This window comes from Gadus macrocephalus, chromosome 11 (genome assembly GCF_031168955.1).
Source record: "Gadus macrocephalus chromosome 11, ASM3116895v1".
Taxonomy (NCBI): domain Eukaryota; kingdom Metazoa; phylum Chordata; class Actinopteri; order Gadiformes; family Gadidae; genus Gadus; species Gadus macrocephalus.
This window is the reverse complement of record NC_082392.1, coordinates 21971252-21977686: the sequence shown is the minus strand read 5'-3', so window position 1 is coordinate 21977686 and position 6435 is coordinate 21971252.

Here is a 6435-nt window from a genome sequence, read left to right as displayed (position 1 = left end):
GTGTTTGGGGTTTATCAAGAAGTGATTGTAATGATTAATTTATGGAAACTAAATAAAAGTCCTAAACTTTTGAATCTATATAATGTAAATAAATATATGATTGACTAGAAACTAGAAGAGTAGGGCACAAAACACCAACAATCAATTTTCAAAGCCATGAATAACTTTTATGAATTTCTACATACAGTATCTCTGTTATTAGGGGTCCGAGCAGCAAAGCTGCTTGGTCCCCTATTATTTCTGTACACTTCATGTTTTCCCCAAAATTCTGTAAAAGTCATACTGCAGCCTATACCGTGAGTCGGAAAACTTTTATTCAGGTATAGTTACCAATAACCCCCACTACCCATAAACCCAAATTGTGGTACTGCAGCCAAAGGTGGTGATATTTAAAATAAAATATGAACTTATTTCTCTAAAATCAGATGCATCTTTTTCATCCTGGTCTTCTGCTCTAAACAGGTTTACATTTGCCACGATTTCATATAAAGTCCAAATGTCCATCGTCTCAGCCCATTTTTCCTATATGACCATTTTGTTATTGTCACTACCATACGACTATCATTAGGTGGATACCATTAACAGTGCACATTTTCAGATCTGTACTCTTTTAAAAAATCCCTTAATTATCTTTTCAAATGTGTCCTTGGAGTTTTCTGGATGTTGTGTGCTTATCAATAGACATTTTCACCATGTGAATGAGGCTACAGTTCAGCTTTGTCAGTGGCTCAATGGGATAATGCCTTGCACTGGTGATCCTTAGGTTGAGTGTTTGAATCCCAATTAGAGCACTATGAACAAGCTCAAGATGACATTCAGCCATTGCTCTGTGGCCCACTCACCTGAAATCCTACGCACAGTATGGCACTAAGGGGAACGTCTTTCATTCATAATTATATGTCCTATTTATTTATCTTCCATTAGTGTGTTCTTGACTTTTCATTTTGCTCAGACCCCGTTAATCACCGCTTGCGGTTATATTTGAATTATTTCTGTACCTTGATATAGTTTTTCTTTTCTGTTCTTCCACATCCTGTATGGATGTTTCCAGATGCAGGGTGATGATGACGATGGCAATAATGATGAAGCAAATGACCATGCTGGCGACGAGAATGAGGATGATGATGCAGAGGTTTGAGGATGTTGATGATTGACGTATATGTTAAACTACATCAATTGACCTACCATGTTGTAACCGAAAAACAAAATCAAACCACCTCAGTGTCAAATATTTTGTAAATGTGTACCATGTCTAGTATATGCAAGTATTTGTGAACCATGGGACCAACACAACAATTGTGGGGTTGAAGATGTTCATCTTCTCTCTGATTAAGCTAAAATAAGTTGTGTAACTCACCCATTATTCTTGTCATATTTCAATATAGTCAGTCTCTCTAAGCCAAGGTCTCTGATTCAAGACTCTCCAGTGTCACCATATCAAAAAATGGTTCTCCCCTTACTTCCCTCCTTAAATTGAATCTACATTTCTCCTGTTTTGTATATATACCGTTTTTTCATTGTTATTTACACTTTCTTTTATTTACAGTTTTCTTATTACTGTTTTGTACTTTGTTCTGTGAATTTCCTGTCTGTGAACAATAAAGTGTATTCAATTCCATTCAAGGATTTAATGACCACACAGCCAAGGCTGGTGGAGTTCCAAACGGTACATCAGCTTATTGTAAGAACAACTTAACAGAACAGGAGAAGACAACTGTGGGAGTGGATGATGGCTGGTTTAAGCAGCCTCACCTGGCCCAATCTGACTGGACTCTGGGGCTGGCTAAGGCTGAACGCCTCTTGCACATTGAGTAATCAGTGTGCACAGGTTAAAGGGGTGATGCTTTTTTGTCTTTTCCATTTGCTTTAGACAGTTAATTGACATATGTATGCATATTTTACGTCTGCTAAACTAGAAAAATCGATAGGTGCATGAAACTTTCCTCCGTAACATTCAGTGCGTTTACATGACCCTCAAGAAAATCGAATTATTGGGTTAGTCCAACTATGATTGGATTATTAAGATGCATGTACACCTTAGTCAAACTATAATCGAATCGAGTTACTCATAGTCGAATTAAGACACCTAGATTATTTGATTGTTAGTCGAATTAAGTGTGCATGTATCGGGTCAGATCGCATGGATTTGGATTTTGCGTTCTGTGCATGCTCGAGACTTTTCCCGGGGGCCGTGATCCGGAAGTATAAGGAGACGATAGTCATGTTGTTGTCGCCGTCAGAAAACGAGAGACGGCAATTTATTTAAAAAGGTGGCGAAGACGATGGAGGAAGCCGGTCTCGTACAAATGTAGTTGCCCCCTATAAGAAGTGTATCATCATCAACATGCATTCAGTTTGTTGTTGCTAGTGACGTAAAGAGGTCAGCCGGTGGCTCTATCACTACTAGTTGAAATGGGCACAGCGCCACCTATCGTACCAGAGAAAGAAATGCTTCTGCCAATGAATCGATTTTCTCACCGCCATGTATACTCGGACAGTTGCAGCGGTCCGATTGAGGAGCATAATCGAACTATGGCCTTTATCTGATTAAGCTGTGCATGTAAACGTACTGAGTGTGACTTCAGACTGCACAGTGGCCGGTGCTGATGTGCATAAGTCCCGCCTCCCGGTCACCCGCAATGTTTACAAATTCTCGGGGGGTGAAACACGCAAGTATTTGACAAATCGCAACAAAGTGGGCGTGCTGACCAATCACAACAGACTGAGTCCCTCCGGAGACAGAGGGTTTTACGGGACAGAACCGATCCCTTGGCATTGTCTGACGATATTCAGATTTCAGACTTTATTTTCATTATGCAAACAACGAAATTGGGGTTCTTCATGAGAGATACAGATTCTCATCAGAGGGTGTTCGTTATTTGATCGTCCTTTTGGACCTTATGTAGACAATGCTTACTGTTGCGCATTGAGTCTCCGTGACAGAGTGCTAGAGTGGAGGTAGCGCGTCAGTCTTGAATTTCTGCGCGGGGGGTTCGACTCCCAAGTGACGCGAATTTTAGTGAAGCTTAAAAAGTCCCAATTCTCATGCATATGGAATACTTATTCACTAAAACGTATGGAATTATATTTTTGTGCTTATTTCGAACTTGAACCCATATTTTCAAGGCCGTGCTGGCACCACATCTATGGGGGTAAAATGCATGATGATAGACCGGCGTATTTGAACCCCGGTCGCTGGCGTTCGGGTCTTATACGAATCCACTACGCTACAGCCGCTACCTCTCAGCGGTTTAAAACATGCGATACATTTCCTACATAGGGTGTATTTAAAGTGAAATCCCTAAATGATAGAATAAGGCAGGATGGACGTTGCTTATGCATTTTTAAATCATCATCATTCTATTTGGATTAATGGCAAACAATTCTGCATTTGGCATAATTATTCTATAGACAATATGCAGAATATTTTCACTTATACTCATAAAGACTGCTTGATCTATCGTAAAGGTGAGAAAAATTACGCAAAAAAACGCCCCTTTCACGTGAACGCGCACTGAACCTAAAGCGGAAAACCTGGTTCAACTAATTGAATCTAAAGTGAGCTTCGTGGTACCATTTAACTCTGATTGCGAGTTGCGGCTCTGTCGAGCCAGGTTTTCCCAAGAAAGCCTGGGTATGTTCAGCGAGCTTCGTGGTATAGGGCTCTGGTCAGCAGTCAATCAATCAAGGGGTCTCAGAGGGTCGGCAACATGGACGACGAGAGACTCATTGTCAAAGTTCAGCAACATGAAGTCATTTATGTACCAAATCATCCTTTTTATAATGACAATGGCCGGAAGGACAAAGCGTGGCATTTAATTGCAGTAGTTTTGGGAGTGGAAGGTAGGTTTAGGATTATCGCGTGATCTCGTGATCTCGCGTGAATATGGCTGCCGCTGCGCTGCCGTAACGCAACTGGTGGAAATGCAAGCAGGGCAGAGTCGCAGCCGTTCCATGCCGCGGCCGTAACGCGTCCGGTGGAAAGGTTTGTGGTATACCCCAGATTGTTTCGGAGGATATGAAATTGCATTTATAAACAGGGGTGCACATAACTTTTTAAGTGAGTTAGTCACTCAGGTGAGTACCAGGAGATGGTGTTTGGTACTCACCCCCACTTACCCAGGTTCACAAGGGAGATCCCATTTTAAATACACAACTTCTTCAGCACAGCATGGTTTTTTGCTCCACCTTTTTGTAAATAAAACTGCAGCAGCTTGAACATGGAGCGATTGAATGTCTCACAGTAAGGAACGACAACGTTGTGATTTTGCGCAGTTCTCCAATGTGTGGTGGTACACAGCGCCCATGGGCGTGACCATGTTGAATGTCTCACAGTAACTGTACGTCCACACCAGGAGCGAAGCTGCGAATTTTCGCTGCGAATTTTTCTGTTCGCTTTGGTCGCTCAAGTCGCTCATGACGTACAATTCAATTATGCAGACGCATTTAAAGGAGCCGTATGCGTTTAGTAGGCCCTACAGGCAGCCATATCAAATATTGAACTCTCCCATACACCTTGGCCATATTGCCGAGACGGTTTTGCTTGTTCGATAAAGTGCTTCGACAACAAGTAGGACAGTGATTCCCCCCAATATAAAAATCCTAAAATGTAGGCTAATTACAACCGAGAACAAAAAACCCTGCGTGCTGTAGTAGTTGAAATATGTTTCACTGATCTGGATCTGCAAATCATGATCTGCACTCATTCGTCGCATTCAAAACAATATAGACGTTAGCGCACATGGCTAATTTGCATACGTGCACAGGACTGGTTGGCTCCGCAAGGCAAATAATGGAACATATCTATCTATCTAGGTCTTTCTGTCTATCTATCTATCAACGCGTGTCTAGTTTTAATGTGATGTATTGTGTGTATGTCCAGTCAGACTTGTTCTGTGTGGTCTTGTAGGCTACTGTCCTGTGTGGGACGAACCACCTAAATGGATTCCCGACGATTTGTGTCGTTTGGTATTAATAAAGACTTGACTATCTATCTATCTAGACTATTTAATTAAAAATTATTCACCTCAGGCTCCGTGAATAGTGGGGAATAGAGGGATAAAAGACAAGAGATATATCCCTTGTCATTTATCCCTCGTCTTGTCGATTAGTTTGTTTATGTGACGGTTTTGTTTAAAGGCTACACGCGATTGGTTGGTTAGATTGGTGGCATGTAGAGCAAATTATAATGATTCCCGCTTAAATACGAACGTTCTAGATGTAGCCTATAAATACTCCCGCTTATCATCACTTGATATCCAAACCACTATGGCGTTTCGATCTCTGAACTGAAAAAGGGTGGGTTCGTACAACACCGGGTGCCCAGTTACAGCCGCGATTAATACTTCAGCCGACATTTTGTTCAGTGAGTGAATAAAGGTAGGTAGGAACCAAAGTGCCTGCCGATGTTCCCTGGGATCCACGCAAGCGAAGAGCGTCTACATTCCGATTGGCTGTCAGTGTTTGGTCGCTGAAGCGAATAATAGTCATTTGCATAAAGTTAAAAAGTTTTCAACTTCTTTTTGACGCTCTGGTCGCTCAACTTTGGCCGCTGGTAGCGTTGGTCGCTTTGGTCGCTCTTGCCCATAGAAAGTGAATGACTTCCGGCGATTTGGTCGCTCAATTCGCTTCTGGTGTGGACGGACAGTTAGTCGCTTTGGTCGCTTTGGTCGCTCTTGCCCATAGAAAGTGAATGACTTCCGGCGATTTGGTCGCTCAATTCGCTTCTGGTGTGGACGGACAGTAAGGAACGTTGTGATCAGCTGTTCTATTTCATGTAGGCTATGCCATCTAGGCTTCGCCTTATGGGCTTGTCCCATGAAAAATTTCAACTATGCACCAATCAACGTGGGCACCACCCACATTCCCACAGCACCGTGTATATATGGCGGCGCAAACTGCCGTTGATCAGTACAAATGCTGAAATTTCTTTCAGCATTTGTACTGATCAACGGAAAATGAAGATATGACTTCCATTAAGATGACCCGTGGCAGCGGCGTGGGCGAGGCCAACGGCCAACGGCCAACGGCCCTTTTCAGGGCCACTGGAGAGCGCTCCTGTAAGAGCTGACGGGCCCTTTTCAGAGCCTCAGTGCGCCTCCTGTCCCGCCTCCCTGGCTCCGGCTGACAGACACCGGGCCTGTTTCAGGTGCCTCGGCGCTGAACACGCCGCTGCTGCCTTGGTTGCCCCCGCCTCCTGCACCGCCTACCGTGCGCTGCCTGAAGAGGGGCTCCTCTCCAGGCACCTCTCTTTCTGTGGATCTCGCTGAGGCCATCGACATCTTCGGGGCCAAAGTTCCGGACGCCCAGGACGCCGGCGAGCGCTTCGAGGTTGACGACGTCGCCTCTTTGGACGATGCCTTTCCTGGCTCTGCGTCCGAGTTCTCCCACTCCGGGGCTTCCACCGAAGCTGCTATCGTCCCGAGGGAGAGACCG